Genomic DNA, 20784 nt, shown 5'->3' with positions numbered 1-20784 from the left:
ATCCTGTAAGTCCCTAATGCCAATATTTGACTATAACCTCCAACAATCAAGGATTCTCTTCAAAAGTTGTACTATATTTATTCATCCTATGTCTAAATATTATTATTTTCCATTCTGACTAATAAAAGAAAAACAATAACAATATTTTTCTTTCCCTACTTCAACATCATTGTAATAGATTTGCTACCTCTACTACACTTATTGAAAAAATCTATTGTAGCTATTATATCATAACCCATCAGTTTGCTCAACAATTAACACTCTCCCAAACTGTTGCCAAGTAATAACAAAGAAAATTATGTTATCCACAAAAACAAAGGAACAATCTACATGGTAAATAAATGCTGCAAAAATTAGAAATCTTGTAACATACTAGAGAATCTATTTTGGCGTTGGTTTGAAAATCATCAAGATTTATACAATTTAGAATACTTGAGCTTTTGTAGCCCTTGACCTTGTTTGTGCTCTTTCTCCTAGTAAAATCAATTGTTAGAGGATCTGCGCAAGATGGGCATGAAGATTTTCCAGTAGTTGAAATGTATTCTTCTATACAACCTTTGTAGAATGTATGTCTGCATGTAGCACTCTGACACACATCAATACTATGTAGCTTAAACCAGTAGATTCATATTGTGTATTAAGAGAAATAATTCTTATATGAATCTTCATATTTTTTGTTACAATGACCAAGGCAGCTAAAGTATCAAAAATAGTTACCACCAGATCATTTGACTCCTCATGATAGAGACTATAGTCATTTTTTCCTGAAGATAAATCATATGTGCCATTCTAATTGTTTGGATTTGATTGTGTTGTTTTAGAATAAACCACCAAATATGGGTGGTCTACTACTTGAAAAAAATAAGGAAAACATGACAATTCTTATCTATCTCAAAAAGCTCTCACACAATAACAAAGTAGTACCTTTTTTATTGCTAGTTAAAATTTGATAGCTTTTTACAGTTTATGACTTTGCATAAATTTACTAATTCCTATGCAATGTAAAACAAAAAGAAAATTAAATATTCAAATATGTAAACAAAATCCCTAAAAAGCCTAACCATCAATATCATTATGGAAAAACAAGTAAAAATTGTCCACTCTATAGTTTGCTAAAGAAATCAACCATGTTACAAAAAGACTCCATTTTATAGGTTTGGACATAATCATAAAGGAAAAACTGACATAGAATCTTTCACAATCTTGTGATGCACATAGTTTTAAGAGAGCTCATCATACAACACTTCCTAAAATAGCATAGTTGATCAAAATTGTAAGCATCTTTTGATATATTGATTAATGCATGGTAAGTTGTTATTTTGAAGAAATGTAAACCTAAAGTTGGTAATAATTATTCTCTAATATTTTTAGTCTATATCTACTCTAACCAGACAATTGATAATAGGAATTCAAGTTTACTTTATTGTTAAAACTAACTAAAAGAAAGGAAGCTTTCAACATAAAGAGTTGTACGCATCCAAAGTTCTAGATTACCACAAGATGTCCTACAGAGAGCAACAACAATATTAGGGAGAAAGCATACCTATATATGTTAGATCCTGAATGTTCAAAATGCTTTGAGACTAAGAATTAAATGAGACTAGGAATTAAATTACAAGCTTGAGGTTAGCTAATTGCCCAAGGTTATTGGCCATAGCTAGGTGAGTTGATCAAAGATGAGCCTAATCACTAAATAATTGCCAAAGATTACAGACTAGGATTTAAATGATAGGCTTGAGGCTAGCTAATTTCTCGGCATAGCTGTGTGAATAGATCAAAGATGAGCCTGATTACTAAATAATTCCCAAAGATTACCTATCTCAGCCATGTGAGCAAATCAAAGATATGAGCATAATTGTTGAGTAGTATTCCCGATGTGATATATCTGAATTTGATAGAAACATAAATACACATTAGAACTAAATCATGGATTACATGCATACTTTTACTAGTTGGTACAAAAACTATAAAATACAAGTATAGAATTGAAAAATCACATCACAATCCTAAAAACAAATCATTTTTATAGAAATCCAATTGCATAATACACATTCCAAAGAAAATAAGATTTTATAGATCTCATGACATGAATACTACTGTTGGTATTCCATTTATAATGAAAAGCAAGGGAAGGTGATATACCTTGGCAAAAGAGATTATAGATTTTTTTTAAGAAGTACAAAAATTGTAACATATATATTCAACAATAAAAGCAACAACACAATATCCCAAAATGTTACATGAGTATACTTAGTTATTTTTATGAACAAGGGATTGCTAGATGTACCAATCTGTCATAGGAAAGAGAAACACAAGAAATATTTGCATAGCACATATCTACAATTGTAATAGATAAAAAAATACATCTCTAGAATTTGGAATTGGATTACACCTACAAAAAACATGCCTATACAAGTCAACATAATGCCTAGAGTAGAGATCCAATCCAAGGCATACAAAAGGAAAAACACATATAAGAGGTAAATAATTGGATAGAAGATAAGTAATACAAAAATTAGATTTATGACTAAATTATAAAAACATGAAGAGAATTATTGAAGTGAAAAAATTTGAAGCAAATGACAAGCCAATCTTTATATTTGTGAAAAATTCCATGTAAATCCATCCCTTGAAAGCAATTCATGTAAAGGTTTGCTTACGTGTTGAACTATGATTGAGTCTGTGTATACAAAGCTTCATAGAAATCTTGTTCTCTTGCATCAAATGCATCCCATTTCAAAAATGCTTGTAATGAAAAGAATGTGACACAAAAAAAAAAAAAGAGAATTGACCTTGTCTAACCCCTCTAAAGAAAACAAAAATAACAACTACAACTACTATAATAAAGCAATCTAAAGCCATAGGTGAAGAAATATAAACTATTCTAGGTGGAAGGGCAAGATCTACTACCCGTTCAATTTTTGTACGCCTTAGAACTATGATATTCAATACATTGTACTTGAGAAAAATCAGTGCTTTGTGCCTATCATGAGTATAGCCTCATTTCTTTATTGGATTTGCAACAAACTGTAACATGAAATTTAACATAAAATAAAATGTTCAAAAGGGAGGAATTTTTAGGAATATGCCAGTCTAGGCAAGGAAAAATATAAACTTGAATCCTTGTTTTCCCCTACATAAGGAAAAAGGGAAACCAATGATATTATATCGTGTTCCACCAGTAGAAGTGTTGTGGGGTTGAATGACCACAATCATCACACTTGTACCCATCCTTCCCAAACCTGTGGTTGATGACATGTAATCTCTCTTAGATTCATGGTTACAAATTAACAGCTTACGCAAACAATTCCAAATGCTAAACACATAGATTAAAAGTATGTTGAACATCAAATCATACAAAAATAACTATTATAAGTTAAAAACCAATTAACAACCTAGCCAAAAAAATTAGTAAGCAATAATACACGTCTATTTATTAATCTTTCAAAAACTACAACATTACAAAGTTGTTTATCAAACAATTTAAGATTAACAATAAGCACAAACCTAACATCAAAATATCTTACCCTCATTATTAAATAGTTTGGTGATCGACAATAGTAAAAATGTACTACAAGCCCCATGGGAATGAATAGTTATAGAATACCAGAACAATACAAAATCATTTAAAACCTTTGCTTGGAACTATCATTTGTGCAAGTTGCTCCATGTAAAATAACTTGGCTCCAATAAAACATTAATCTTTTGAAAATTTGTGTCTATAAAAGGCATCACTTGTTTATTAAAGCATTTATTGCAAATTTCATCTGATGATCCTGTATGAAGTCTTTACCCAAAAATTCATTATACTTCTCAAACCTAAGTCATGAACTTCAATAGGCATGAAGCACAACTCAATATCTGTTTTATGCTCTACTTTATAAATAGATAGATTTTAAAACATTATGCCCCTGAATCCTCCATAAACTGACTTTGGCATGTAAAAAAGTTGCTTCACTACAAAGTTGCAAACAATAGCCAACAGCATCATACAACAAAATTATCACCTCACACACTATGATGTATCTTGTGCAGCGTGATTGTTAGGTTTGTTCTATGTTACCAATTCATCCCTTGCCATGTGTAGATACATATCTAGCTTGAACCTAGTCCAAATTGAGGTTGATTCACCAGGTGATGTTGTTAGAAGTTAGAACACATGGAGACAACTGTGAGTTCTCCAAGGGCAAGATGTGAAGAAGTAGAGATGACCAGTTTTCTTTTGCAAGATGATACAGTGATTTCTTTCATCCATGACCACTAACTCCCCACCATTTGATTCCTTCCTCAGCCACACATAGCTATTGCCCATCATCCCCTATCATCAATGTTTTCCCCACCTAGTGCTGCATTTTGTAGGAACCTTTTTTTGGGTGGAAATAAATAATAAAAAGTACTATTTAATCTTTATTTAAATGTTTCAATCAATGATAAAATCATGTCATTTGATAAATTGTTAAGGTGTACATTTTGATGGACTCTATTTTAAACTAGAAAGGGCTTATTTTCTATGACTACTATTGCCTTGATGATAAGGATTTATTTATTTATCAAATTAAAAAAAAAGTCTTTTACAATTTAACAGTTAAATATGGATACATTGAGGACATATAGGGATTCAAATCAAATTATGACCAAGTGTGTGTGTGTGTGTGTGTGTGTGTGTGTGTGTGTGTGTGTGTGTGTGTGTGTGTGTGTGTGTGTGTGTGTGTGTGTGTGTGTGTGTGTGTGTGTGTGTGTGTGTGTGTGTGTGTGTGTGTGTGTGTGTGTGTGTGTGTGTGTGCGTGTGCGTGTGTGTGTTTGTATAATAAAAATTTGGATTAAATAAAGATTGTGCATGTGTGTAGCTATGAACCCAAACAGATTGTGAAATTAAAATACCTAAACCCCAAACTAGCAACATGGGATCCATCAAGCATGGTACCCTAATTCTAATTGAGCATTATCCATATATATGTCCAAAAGATGATTGGAAAAGACAAGATGCATTCAAAAATTATTTTAAAAAGATTAAATACAACCTACCACAATAAAAAAGACTAAGTAGACATCTTTGGTTGAACAAAGTCAGGGCAATGACAAGTAAATGTGCTTGTTAAGAAAATTTTGAGAGGTGATAGAAATATATGCATCATTACAAAAATGCCAACAAGATCACCATGAACCATCTGAGAATCAAAAAGATCAAACATAGAGGTAGCCCAGTGCCCCATCATGCTCTTACAATCTTATCCTAATTTTCTTCCTATATCCAGATAACCACATTTTCTCACTACGATGCTAACATTTTGATCTAATGCAAGACACAAGAAATTGGAATTTTTTTAGTATTTTCATTTGGGAATATTGTTAAGGAAAATATATGGTAAAGGTGATGATAAAGCTAGAATGATGAGAATTACATTACTTTCCTAATTTCCTTTCTTATTCGTGTGCATTATGTTGTAATGTTATTATATTATCTAATCTACTATCCCCCAGTTATTTATTGTATTCATCTCCAGCTGGTCAGAGCTCTTGGACTATTATATCCGTTATAGATTTCCCTCTTTAAATTTTAATAAACCTTCATCCTATATAAATGCAACTATATTTTCTAGTTTTTTGTCACAAAACATCTAGCTTCTCTATGGTGAGTTGCCAGTTTACAAAAATTGGTTTTGCCAATATGGAAAAATAATCCCAAAATCAGTCTAGCTAGGTTTAGCTATACAATATAATATATAATTTGATATTCCTATACATATTTATATATAAAAATTTATATGTAAATACAATAATGAATAAACTAATAGAAAGATATATATTTCACATCCCTCATATATATATCTTTATAAGATTACAAAAATATTGTATTAATTAATCAATTTACTGATTTATATATAAATTTTTTATATAACATGATTTTGGGTTGCACATATTACACACATGTCATTGGCTATCCAATGGGGAGTGTAGATTATCCAAAACATCCAATGCTGCTATTGTCAACTCCATGACAAATTCCTCTGCTTCAAGTAGGTCCTACCAAACTCTAGCCCACTTGAAGCATTCAAACATGGTTGTTAAGCCCTAGAGAGCCTTCCATAAAATTTTAAACAATGGGCACCCAAATTTTTTTTATTAATAGCATTTTGAGCTCCTGACCTGCAACATTTTCTCCTTCACACTCTCCATGCTTTCTTTTTTGCAGATGCAAAAAAAATTGTACTGGCCTTGCAACAACAACACCCAATAAATCTCAAATGTTTCATCTGTATGAGGATCACATGGATGCAATGAATGCTAAGTGGACAATTTGTAATCACAAGAGATGAGCTCTTGTAAACCACTACTCTTACAATTGTTTCAAGATCGGTACTAATTAAATATCACATTATTTGACATGAAGAAAAATACCAGCTTGTTGTTAATGAAGGAATTGAGTAGATCTATGATCAATGGCTCATAAGGCACAAAACTTGTTCAAGGTTTTGCAAATGGAATGGCAAGTTAAGAAGGCTTAATCTTGGGAAAAACTTTATGGTCAAGCAAAGTTGGATCATTACAGAATTTAGTAGGTAAACCTTCTAGGAAGTTGCAATACTTCAACCTTGTAAGCGTCACCTCAATGCAATGGGTACTAAACAAATAATTTAAGCTAATGAGAAATGGTTGTTATGAATTCAACCTTGTAAGTGTTACCTCAATGCAATGGGTATTAAACAAATAATTCAAGCTAATGAGTATGGGTTCTCTAGTCATGAAATATGCATTAAGTCCTAATAATACATTTGTGTATAAGAAGTTTGAACCATTTACTATCACACCTTGTGCTAAAAAACTATTAGCATCAAAATACAATCTTATTGATGAGTGTTTTCATATAAATTGTTATAAATTTTCTATAATCAACTACCATTTTCAACAACAAAAAAGAGACCATCCACAAGATCAAATATTACATGAGTGACACCCTACACCACCCCAAAAAAAATGTAGACTAACAATGGTATTTTTGAGACCCTGAGATGATAGTGAAACATTCCTCCAATGTGCCACCATTACCACATAGGAGACGTCTCCCTCAAAGTGGGGACATTGAAGGGATGATAGGATTTCCCTAATATACTCAAGAAACTCAACCAAGAGTCTCTTGAATATCTCACAAACTTTAAGCTATTTGCCACAACTTGTAGCCATTTAACAACATTTTCAGGACCCCAAGATGTCGAAGAAACATTCTTTTGGTGTGCAGTCACCACCACTACTAGGTAGCAGATGTCTCCCTCGAAGTGAGAATGTTGAGAGGATGCTAGGATTCTCTAAGATTTCAAGAGGCCCAACAATATTTCAAAAGCTTTAAGCTTTCCACCATATTTTTGTCATCTGATAGCAACATTCTCGAGAACCCACAATGGTAATAAAACATACCTTTGTTGTGCCACCACCACCACTCCCTTAAAGTGGGGACATTGGGAAAATGCTAGGACATCCCCTGGCCCCCAAGACAATCAAGCAAATCAATTTCTCCTAAACATCTTAAAAAATCTACACTATCCACCACATCTAACATTTAAAAAGGGCATTTTAAAAAATTTGGATCACTAATCTTGATTTCTAATACTCTCATTTACCCCACCCACACCCTAAATCATAAAAAAAAGCTATAAATTTTGAAAATCCCTTTTCATTTAGACCAACAAGATAATTCAACTTCATTTTTAGTTCTCTAAATAATGGTGAGTTGGCTAGAAATACTAAAATAGTGAGGACTTGGTGTTGGAGAGAATAATGTGATAAATTAAGAAAATAGCATGCACCACTAAGGGTATGTAATGTCAAATACCTTAAATCAGATTTGGGGGTGGGGGCTCAGCCCCCCCATCCCATCATATGCCATGTAAAAGAATGCACAAAGGGCACTACTCCCAAATACTATGAGAGGTGTTGCCCATCAACCAATTAGGGGCTCTACTCCCAGGCCCCTACCAAATAATCCCCAAATCAAGATCCTTCTCCCCCTTGCCCCTAAAAATTTCCACCTCATTCTATGACTCCCTAACACATGAAAAATATCAATATATTATTCTTATAAACTCACATATAAATAAAAAGGCAGATATGAGATTAAAATTTATAAACAAAAGATAACATTGAATCAACCTTATATTGTCCATGAACACTAAAAAGTATAAAAAATTAGTTAAGAGTCAAGACAATGCTGGCTCATATGAATGTGTGTTATACATATTTTTAAAAATTATTAACTATGTGCACAGAAATATTTTGGATCCTTGAAACAATAAGGAACTAAACAGAATGAATGCAAAAATGGCCACCTCAAGAAATTGCATGTACAAATGGGTCCACTTTAAGCCTTATGTAAGAGAAGTTACTTGTAATCAAGTGATTTACAGTTGCATTTCTTACAATAGTAATAGGAGTAAGGAAATATTTGTAAGAAGCATACCTACAGTGTATTTCAAATCCATGGCATATGATTTATAAATTATCCAACAATTCATATCAGCAATCTGTACCTTTTAAAAGATATAGAACATGTTAATATAAAAATTGGATGACAAAAATTATAAGACAATATAATTCTCCAACGTGGTTTTGAAGAGGAGTTCCACTTAGAGCCCACTTGTAAGATGACTCTAATGAGAATATAGCTTTAGCAGTACTACATGATCAATCCTTGATAAAATAGGCTTGACATATAAAAGAGTCAAACCCTAAATAGTAAACTATTTACAACAAAGTAAGACATTTAATCATTTTTAGAATTGAAGCTCTTTTTATGCTTCAAAAAAATTTAAAATGTATCATAAATATCATTTATTTGATTGCATATTGTGTGTTTCTTGAGTAGTTATTGTCACTAGCAAGACTTCATAATTGAATATATCAATTTCTTATGTTACAAGCTGTCTACTTTGTCCAAGAACCATAGAAAATAAAATGTAACAAACATACCTCATATAATATGATGCAATCCCATTTTACTGAATGTAGAACTGATGTTCCCATGTCATTTGATGAGCCTAGTACCTTATTTCCAATCTCCTCAATGTCATCAAGATTTGCATTTTTATTTTTCCTACTACTTCTTTGAGAATTCCCATCCATAGAACTCTTACCAATGCTTTACACTTTAGACTTTCCTTAACCTTTCATCTTTCCCTTGCTAACATCTACATATTTATCTTCATCAATTGTTTTCTTTTTTGAGGGTTTCAGATATATTTCTTGTTTTCTTCTCTTTTTAACTTGTTTGGATTTCTTTTTAGATCTCATAGCGAGAGGCCCAAACAAGTATCACCGGTGTATGCCTAATCGTTCTAGATAAAACAATTTACAACACCATTGACACCTCTTCTTTCCAAGCATAAGTTTCTTTCTATACTCTAACTCAACAATGTTATATGTGGTCAAAACAATATCATAATTAGAAAGTTATGCAATATCTTTACATCTATTAGCACCATGATAAACTAGAACTTTAGTGCTTCCTTGACTTGTGAACCTTGCAAACTCATTTCTCCATTGGATGATTGCTATCATTGCACAAACAATAAGAGTGGCTTTAATTTGAGGTAGAACCTTAGATTTTCTACCGAACTCTCCTTTAATGTTTGACAACTTAGATTTAGTAGTAAGAGGTGCCTTTAGTCGCAGGTCACAACTAGTTAGAAAAAGGGATATTACCTTAATTGTTTTTCCCATTCCCATTTTTAGAAAATGCATCTAAGTCAAACTCTCCATCATCTGCCTAGGATCCCCAATCTTCAAGGCCTTTCTCCCAAACCTGCCAAATCAAATTGTCAGCAATGCCTACTTCAAAATGTAATGGCTTCTTTTCTTTTTGCTTCCTCAATTTTTTTCTTCTTCGTGCATTTTTTAATGGTTTTGACCTCTTTCATTTATTTTTGGACTCCTGGTCACTAGAAACAATTATTTCTTCCTCATTGGTTGAACTTGCATCCTGATCATCACTTATTTGCATTTGAGGTTCAAAATTTGAATCTTCTATGTCAAATACAAACAGGTTATTGTAGATGCTCAAAAATGGTTTGCATCTATGGTTTCATCACTTCTTCATACTAATTTGAACCATTTTCTCATTCTACTAACTTCGATCTTTTGGCCAAATTCATCATACTTTGTCATTTGCATCCTTCTTCACATCAATTTCATATCAACTCAAAATCACCCTAAATCAACTCAGAATCACTCAAAATCAATCCTAATCATCACAAATCATATCAAACATCCCAAATCAATCATCATTTATTTGATCTTAGGTATTGTTGTGGTTTTTAGTGCCTTGGAAACCTATCAATCTTATCAATCTTACCTTACTATTGTCACGGCTCTCAGTGCTAGGTCAAACTATCATTCAACGTATCCAATCTTTGACATTATTGAGGCTTTCAATTTTGAATCATGGAATTTTCAACCATTTTAATAATATTGACAGTGGTCATCAATGTTATCATGATCAAACCTTTTCAATCAACCTCGATCTTGTAGCATTTGCAATGTCAGTTAAATGTTACATATCAATCAGTTCATGTCATGTGTCCTTGGCATGTTATCAATTTCAATCAATCAATTTGACCATGGATTTGGTCTACTTGTCATCATCTCATTCGATCTATATCATCATCATATTTTCATCAAAGGATATGGTCGCATTCATTTAATCAATTTGGCCAATCATTTACTAATTTTCTCTATAGGATTAAATAACCCATAATTTAATCCTATTATTCTTTCTAATTATTCTTCCTAATTATCATCCTCAATTAATTAATTTTATTACTTGATTGATTCATTATCTACAAATCATGGGAATTATTAATTTCCTAAGTTCCATTTTCCTTCATTAATCCCATTTTCTACTAATTTTTATTTTGTGGAATAAAATGATTTTTAATTCAAATATTCCATAGAATATTGCATCATAGTGACACTTGGATATGACACCTTGTGGATTCTCCTTCGACACTTGGATAAGATATGTCATAATCAAATATTCTTATTCCTTACGCATGTCCTTATTTGGCTTATTTTTCATAGATTCTTGGCTTTAAGTGGATTGAGGTGTCTTATGACCGTCATAGATTCTCTTCCACATTTAGACAAGTTTGACTTCCATGCATCATAGAATCTTATAATTGGCATCTTTTGTCATATGCGTCATGGATTCTCAAAGGAATCTCTTGCCACATCACATATCCAAGGGTGAAAAATCCAATGTTCTCACCCTCCATGCCCATTATAAAATGAGCATTCCTCCTCTCATTTCCAGTCCCTAATTCTTGAGCCTTTAGGTCCTAATTCTTGAGCATTTTTTCAAGTCCTTAGCTTCTTTGCATTTTCACACCATTTTCTCTCAAATCTTGAAATCACACTTCTAGTATTCTCATGGCATTATCCCTATCATAGACTTTGCTTCAATATTGTGTGCACTATAGGCAAGTTGGAGCTCCATCATTTGGAGAAGAAAGAAGGAGGTGGGAGCTACAAATGAAAGAGGGGGTTTATAACCTTGTGTTTGCTTCTTTTGATTAGTTTGGCTTTCATGGTAGACTAGTGGGTGCTAATGTATTTTTATTGAGTTTTGTGATTTTCTCAAAATATGTTATGCATTTAGCCCATTTTCTAGTCCTACATTTGATGAACCAAATGTGAACATGCTTATCTAACTTGGGTTTTCTTGTTTTGTTCTTGTAGGTACAAGGAAAGAGCTCACTTGGGAGGGTATAAAGACTATCTACTCTTCCTTTTCACACCTATATTAATTATGGGGTCTAGTAATATGGTTTTATCCTTTCATTCTATGCATTTTGTCATCTTACTATCCTAGGGTGCACTCTGCTCTGTCAGGGAACACTTGGGATCCCTAGGAGTAGTTTTAGGAGTTTGGAAGCCACCAGAACCTCTTTCTAATGTTTTTGACTTACCAAATACATCCAAAATTTACCAATTACATCATTGATTTAGTCTACACTATTTGGGCACACTTGGTAGTATAGGTGTCAAAAAATTTTAGTTTGTGGGTCTTGATTAGGCAACATTTCCCCACAGTTTGCACCTAACCTCCCAACTGCACCCTAAAACTACCAACTATGCCAATTGGGCCCCAACTATTTCATTGATGTATTCTAAACTATCTAGGCACACTTGGGGGTGTTCTAATCCATTTTGGCCTTCTGAGGTGCAATTTGCTCTGTCAGAGCACACCTGGTTCACAGAAAACACACACATCAATCAAAATCTGTGTGTAAGGTTTTCATTTGCTTCTAGAACATATATTAGAGGATTTTTTGTTACTAATGGTCTACTTCTAGCATGTGGAAATCATGGGATGAAGACATGATCATAACAGACTACTAATGCTTGCTTTGCAAGATGTTGTCAAAGACATTGTGTGTTTGACTAAAACCATGTGTGTGGATTTCCTAGATTAGATAACACTTCATTTGGTGCTTAAAATGAACTTTTTATTTTCTACCTAGCATGTCTATAGTGTTTAAATCCCTAGGAGTTACGTTGGATGTATCCTCTCCCCTCACCATTCATGGATCTTGGGTGAAAGAGAAATCTATGTAACTTCTATAGGAGGCCTACCTTGGACCAAGATACTTGATATTGGGTATGCTAGGGGATGACCTCAGAGAAATAATGGGCCAAAATCTAGGTCAACATTCTAGCTACTATATAAAATTTTATTATGGTGAAAGTCATGTCAGTGGTATTGTTGCGTGATAGCTCTCCTCCAATACCCTTGTGGTGCATCAAACCCCAGTTCTCAGGGCTGGGAGACCTTCTATGAAAGTTTATCATTCACTTGCTAAATAGAATGCCCTTACTAAAAATTGTGTTTTAGTGGCCAAAATACTTTCTATCCACTAGCTCAAGGGGTCACCCATTCCCATGAAGACATCCTACATTCTCGCAGTCCTTAGTAGAGGCAACAGTCCCTTAGGAAGTCATGCCCCTTGGGAAACAGATATTGGTAGCCCCAAGAAGTGAGTGCGTTAATGTAAGGGGGAGCTTGTGGTGCCAAGATCCTAGGTTTTCCACTCTAGATAAGCATGGTCGAACTTTAGTTCAAGTAGGAATTCAGTGGATATAGTCCTAAAAGCCTAGGTTGTGGTGTGTTTGTTCACTTTTAATGACAATTATTCTTGTCTTAATGTGTGTAAAACATAATCAAGAGAATAGCCAAAATTCAAATTTACACCTTGGAAACTTGCAATTGACACATTGCCAAAAAATTTAAACCTTTGTCCAAACTTTGCAAGCTTTGGTTCAACACATTCAAACCTTGAAAAACATGGTACCTTGTGCTCCTAAATGTGCTTGGCAAAACATAGATTTCATTCTTGCATAAACTTCACTTGCATTAACCTTAGTATAGGCCTCATACATGCATCATATAGACTTCATATTGCACCTTTTAGTCCTCATTTAGCATCCATTACCTTTCATATTGCATCCAATTAGGTTTAGTTTACCTCCTTTAGTTTTTGCATTCCAATCTCAAAATCAGCACTTTGCATTTCACCACCTTGCATCTTTACATACCTATTCATTATCTTGACCACTTTAACCATCATTCTAGGTGTACTAAGCATCATTTTGAGCATTCATACTGGTCTTAACACTATCCCCTATTGTTTACCTTTCTGTAGCTTCAATCTGGAAAACATAGCTCCCAAAATTGCCTTAGTTTTAGCCCAGTTTACCATCTGCACCTTGAAATTACCAACTGCATCCTGAAACTACCAACTACATCATTGATGTATTCTATACTATCTAGGCACACTTGGTGGTCCTTAGACCTAGTTAGGGAGTCCAGATAACATTTTGGGGCTTCAACTATGTCTTTAGGTACGTGGTTAGCTCCCCTTGCATTAGCTTGCCCAAGTCTACATTCTACATCACCTATTCTTCATTACCTTAACTTATGACATCATTCCTTAGGTCATAAACTCTATTATGCATCTCCCAACCCATCCTAACATCAACCCTATAATCTTAGCTTCCTAGCATATCAGTTTTGCAACCATACCCTTCAGAATCAACAAACATTCTTCCTAGCTTACCAACTGCACCCAAAAACTACCAACTACACCCAAATTGGCCCCAAATACATCAATGACACAACTAGTATTTTTGGAGTGAACTTGGCACTATTAGGGCACACCTAGGCACCTGCATGACCATTTAGGCCTTCCAAACTACACTTTAGAACCCTAAAACTGCATCTAGGAGCCCCCGTACCTCCCCATTTTGCACTTGACCCAAAATCGTATCTTGCACCCAAAATCCCATTTTACATCATAATAATTTTCAATATTACATATTGACTCAGCATCACCACCATTTTGAGTCCCCAAAACATCATTTTGAACCCTCGAAACCTTTGAGTTTAGTCAAAAATCTAGATAAAGTATAAGTCTTAGAGTATCTGCTAGTGTTGACAGATAATGGATCTTGACTAGTCTTTTTATCTTTTCTTATCACTTTCTTTGGTCAAAATCTATCCGTGTCTTGATATATTTGACCTTTTCATCTTTTATCAATTTGATCTTTTCATCTTTTATTACTTTTTAGTCAAGATCCAAAGTCCTTTATCACAAGGTTAAACTCCTAGACAAAATACTTTCTAAAGGTTTTACCTAAGTTCAAAACTTTCCATATACCCTTGTCATAGCATAATCATATCCCTATCATCCCTAAATGTCATTTTGACTTACCCTAGTGGTATATCCCCTTCATCTTTCATGGTTCAAACCTTAGCATCATTCTCACTACCAAACCCTATCAGATTGTCCATCAACCAAATTGCCTTCTTGATCATTTACCCTCATTTTGCATATCCCAAACATCATTATCAACTCTTGGAAACCATCTTTTTCATAGTCTATCTTCCATACATCAACCTTTGGCATCCTTACCAAGTCCAAAACATAACCCTAATTGTCATTTCACATACCTTAGAGTCATTTTCATCCCCTCTAGTCAAACTTCAAAATGGCACCTTGCATTCACATTTGCATAATATCCCTAGGACATTTTCACTTTGCACATCAAAACCCTAGTTCATTCAGCATTTCCCCACATTTCATAACATTCCTAAACACTTAAAAATCCCCAAAACACTCATATCTTGCATACCCACATCTTAATTATAAAGTTTTGACCTCTTTTACCAACCACAACCCTGTTTTACCAACCGCAACCCTATTGTACCAATTGCACACTTCAGGTGCACAATTGGTGTTTTCAAGGCATAGTTGGTAATTTAGATGCACACTTGGGAGGTAGAAAGTCCATTTAGGTTTCCCTCCATTGCATCTACATTCTTAGGTATCATGCCAGCACTTACTAGGACACAATCAGCCCAAAGACTTGAGGAACCTTATCAACGTTTATTTTTTGAGACATCAATGCAACCAAAACCTTGTCCAAGATAGAAGAAGGGTGAGAAAACCCAATCAACATTTGAAAAAGACCAAATCAAGGCATCACAACCATTACTAGCAGACCCCTTAAACATGTATCTGCAAGATCATCATAATCAAGCTATGGCACAAAAAACCTTAAACAATACACCTACTATGAGGTGTCCTTCAAACATGTCCCCTACACATGGGATGGTTCAATGGAGTCCTAACTTTGAACCTATATTTATACCAATACCACCAGGAGGAGGAAGTGTACCAACCACACCTAAAGATGAACAATCACACTCCTTTGAATTTAGCCAACCTAACACAAGTACCTTCAACTATAACACATCAAACATACAACAAGGTACTATACACCTAAGTGATGACTCTGACACTGACTATGGCATCACTGATGAAGAAATGGCTAGGGCATGTCAAGATAAAAAAAATTTTAATAACTTTAAACTTTTGGCAGCCCAAGAAATTGTCAAGTTCAACCCAAACATGGAAGGACCTAAGTCCAAACATCAAACCAACACAACCATTGAAAACATACAACCCATGATCAATTTATACTTAGATAAGGGAAAACAACCTTTGGAGTTTTCAAACATGATAATGGCACCTATAAGGTCCCATCAAGAACCGACCATCAAAATCCTCCAAAGTACATTTGAACACATCAATGTTAACCCCTTGTTTGACAAAATACCACCAATTCCTAAACACCCCAAAAGGACATTAAGACTTGATTTTAGTTACATGATGCAACAACAAGATGCACCTAAAAGGACTTGTGATCTAGGCATGCTAGACATACCTTCCTTGGAGGCAAATTAACAAAGTACACCTTTGCTCCTAACTCTACCAAGTGGTATGATATCAAATGTTATGGAGCCTCCCTCGAGTACACTAGGTGCAACATCAACTACAACAATTCCTATTGATGCACAAAGGAAAAGCCTTATTGAAATTACACCCATTCCCAATAGGAACACATCTCATATTCAAGTCAATATGATGTCACAAGGAGCAACCTCTAACACACAAAGGAGCCAAAGCAACAATACCAACATGACAATCACTTCTTAAGGACATAACCAACTACCCCAACAACATCAACCTATGATAGTCCAAGGACCCAATCTTTCCAACACACATCCAACATATCAACAACAACATTAAGCACGACAACAACAACCTCAAGTGGTGCAAACATCCAACATCCCTAATACGTGGTCCAACATAAACCCACTTGACTTCCATGAAATGTATCAACAAAAATTCCAACAACAAGAGCAACTCAAACAACAATTGGAATGCCAAAGATGCATTGAGAAACAAATTGCATATCAACAACATTTATTACAAAAAAACATGTGCCACAACAACCTCAAAAAATACCTCTATAACAACAAGCGCGTACATGGTCTCACATACAACCAATAGAGGTACCCCAATAGCCACTGCCACACATGGCACAACAACAACACATGGTACAAAAATCATAGTCAATCCCACAACAAGTGCCACATCAAATATCACAACAAGTTCCCTAACAACAGGGACACTTCTGTCTTTAAGGTACCAACATACCTCCACCACCAAGTGACACATCACCAAACTCATCAGACATAGAAATGTCAGAACTGAGTAGACATAGCTCCCACCACAACAAACGGTATACTCATAGACACAAAGGACTTGAAGGAAAGACTATCACACAAAATCCCAATGAAGAGTTATTACAACAATTCAAACAACTTTCCAGACAAGTCGAGGCATTGGGAGTCCAAAAGAAATAGGCTCTGTATGCAGAAAGAGACCTACGTCCTAATCCATTTGACAAAAGTATCTGTATGCCTCCATTCCCAAAACACTTTGAGGCTCCAAGGTTTGAAAAATACTAAGAAAAAGGCAACCCTATTGATCATATCAGAGAATTTTGTGCTCCATGTACCGAACTCAGTGATGAGCCCACTTACCTCATGAGATTGTTCCCTCATTCTCTAGGTGGGCCCGCACTTGAATGGTACTCCAAACTTCCTGGTAATATCAAATCTCTATCAAAACTCAGAGATAAGTTCATCTCCCACTTCACCTTTAACATTACAAATGAGGTGACACTTTTTGATTTGTGCTCAACTAAACAGAGGACAAGAGAACCATTTATCACATTCTTACTATGTTGGAGAAGATTAGTTAGTCAATGCTCACTAGACATTCCTAAAGAACAACAAGTAAACTTGTGCATTGAAAACTTAGTCCCAAACTTAATGTATGAACTCAAAATCAAGAGTTCAAGCACCATTTCTAAACTGATGAAAAAGGGGACTAGTATTGAAGATGCTCTTATCTATAAGGGAATCCTCAAGATAAAAAAAGAAAACACAAACACCAACTCGTCTAATGACAAGGAAAAATTTTCCTCCAAAAAAAAGAATGTGACTAATGATGGCATTGTGGATTCTTGCATGATTAGCACAGCACAACCTCAACTAATTTTGAAAGGTACAAACCCTACAAATCCACAAACCTCTAATCAAACATTAGCTCCACAATAGGAAATTGAGACTTCCACGCAAGACAAACCTTGAAGACATCCTAGAACCAAAGACAAAAAATTCACACCATTGGGAATACCACTTGAGATTTCATTACAATAATTACTGAGTAATAAATTCCTGTAGCTACCCCCAATCAAAGATGAACCATTAACCAAAGCAGATTGGTGGGATGACAAAAAATACTACAATTACCACCACACCAAAGGACATAAGACCTCATCATGCTTCCAACTAAAACATGCAATACAAGACCTTAATGATGATGGTGTAATCAAAATTGATCCATCACTATTAGCATCCAACTCTGACCACACTATCTTCAAAGATCCTTTGGGTAATCATGACAAAGAGAAGCCCTCTAATTCAAACTCAAACTCACAAGCTAATGTTAATTACTCATGCATGGGATATGACTACACTATCAACTATTTCAATGATTTAGATTCCTAGATATCCACATTCACTTTAAAGGCTGAAGACCCTTGTTGTGTTGTCACTACATGCCATAGCAAGATCACCCTACTTGGAGCCCCATCTAGACCTACTGCTTCTACTAGACCTACACCCCCTAGTAGACCTCTTTCTTTTACTTCATCTAATTATAGCCTTATTGAATAGCTTGGCAAGACCCCAACACAAATATCTATCTTAGACCTACTACATGCATCTCCCCAACATCAAAAGATCTTGGAGCAAGCCCTTAAAGAGTCAATAGTCCCAGATAACATGGATGTTTCCCAATTCTAAGCCATGGTTGGGAACCTATCCACATCATAGCATATCACTTTTTCCCCTCAAGATATTCCTAAGGACAAACCTAACCACAACGATCCCCTTCATCTTGAAGTTTTCATCCATAATGCCAAAGTTAGACATGTCTTAATAGATGGAGCAGCAGGACAGAACATCTATACTCTTAAGGTTGTCAAAGGTTTGGGTTATTCTAAAGATGATGTGGATCCCTCTTGAAGAATCATAATAAAAACTTATGATGATGGTGAACACTTCTCCAAGGGTGTCATCACATTACCTATTAGATTTGGCCCAGCTACTAAAGACACATTGTTCCATGTCCTAGATATCGAGATGAACTACAACATGATACTAGGATGCTCTTGGCTTCATGCTATGAAAGTAGTACCCTCTACATATCATCAATGTTTGAAGCTTTCCTATGACAATGTGGAGGTTACCATCCCTGGTGATCTAGATCCTTTCCAATTTTGTGCTAATCTAAGAGATGCTACTGCATACCAAATCCCAACAAAAAATGAAGCACAACCCACAAATTCCTCTAAGTATGTGGATGCTAATATACTCTGTAGTAAAGCCAAGGAAAAGATGAAGATTGAAGACAATGGGTATGGAGAATACTTTTTGTCTCATGTATCCCACATCAAGGAGTCACCACTTTCTCCCATCAGTACACAAAATGATACTTCCATCAATGAGAATACTTCCATTTGTATGGAGAAAGAACAAGTAGAACACAAACCCACTTTGATATCTCCTAGCAAGTACAGACTTGGGTTTAGTATCATGCAGAAACAAGGCTATGATGGATGTAGTAGTCTTAGATCTCACAAACAAGGCATAATTGAACCTATCATTATAGAAGGATGACCTTTTTTTTTGGGGCTTGGATTTAAACCATTATGAATAGGTCCTCCTAGTAATATAGTACCTACGTGTAAGACTATGGATGTTTTGAACAATGAAAAGTCATCTAAGGATATCCAACCTGAAACCAACAATCCTCTAGCTTTTGAGCATGACCCCAATGATACAATAGAATCTAATGCCCATATCCATACCTTCAACCAAAGCCCATTCAATACTAATGATGACATCCCCTCAAGTTATCCTAAACTATTGGATTGGGACCAATGTGGACCACAAATTTTTGATCAATTCAACAATGATGACACTCTTATAATAGACTTTGAAATATATGGAGGCATTATGGACAATAATCATAAAGAAGCATTTTTTCCTAAAGTGAACACATTGACATATTGTTGGGAATCAACTCCATTTCATAGCAAAGCAAAAAAAATGAGCATACGTCTCTTGGTGAAAACTGAAAGGAACCATTAGACCGTAAAAAATCAAAAGCTAAGTAGATACAAAATGAAAAATATGATGCCATGAATATCAGTGTTCCAGTGTTCAACATGCCACAAAGTATTTTGGAGCTCTATTGATCAGCGTTCATGTGGAAGGTCATTGGTCTCAACCCTCCCTTATATCCAATTGTTTATCCCCACATCCAACTACCTAATTTTCCCAACACCCAAGATCAAATCCTCATCCAACAAGTCTTTGCATATGTCATCATCAGTGACATTCCACATGACATATCCATTGACCCAATTATCCTTAGATGCCTTTATTCACAAGAGGTAGACATTGTCTTACATACGGTACATGATGGTATATCTCAAAGCCTTTCTAGTGGTTTGATTTTAGCTATAGACTCATAAAAAATCCTATGTAGTTATGTTCAGTCATGGACCTTGAGATTATCAACTAGTAGCAACAACAACAGATTTCTTATTAGTAGTTGTCAGTAACATTCTTGATTCCATCTAAAAGTCCTAAAAAAATATCAAAAAAATAGCAAAAATTCTTGAATAAAATTTTTTTTTTTTAAAAAGTGAAAAAAGTCATGAAAAAATGGATGCCTTGATGAAAACCTGGAAAATAGGCATCTTGGCATGAAAATTTGAGTCAAGAGAAAAAAAAATTCCAAAAGTGAAAACCTG

The 20784-nt window shown here is 34.7% G+C and overlaps 1 pseudogene; it reads right to left on the bottom strand.

Annotated features, from left to right (window-relative positions):
- Positions 1–228: 228 nt before the first annotated feature.
- The window catches only part of LOC149568275 (DNA repair protein RAD16-like), a 54621-nt pseudogene continuing 34065 nt past the window's right edge, over positions 229–20784 (bottom strand).

The sequence above is a fragment of the Cupressus sempervirens genome, chromosome 3, assembly GCF_028749045.1.
Source record: "Cupressus sempervirens isolate cs-2001-9-10 chromosome 3, ASM2874904v1, whole genome shotgun sequence".
In the NCBI taxonomy this organism is placed as follows: Eukaryota; Viridiplantae; Streptophyta; class Pinopsida; order Cupressales; family Cupressaceae; genus Cupressus; species Cupressus sempervirens.
The sequence above is the reverse complement of the archived record's forward strand: the minus strand, read 5'-3'. Positions and strand labels throughout refer to the sequence as shown.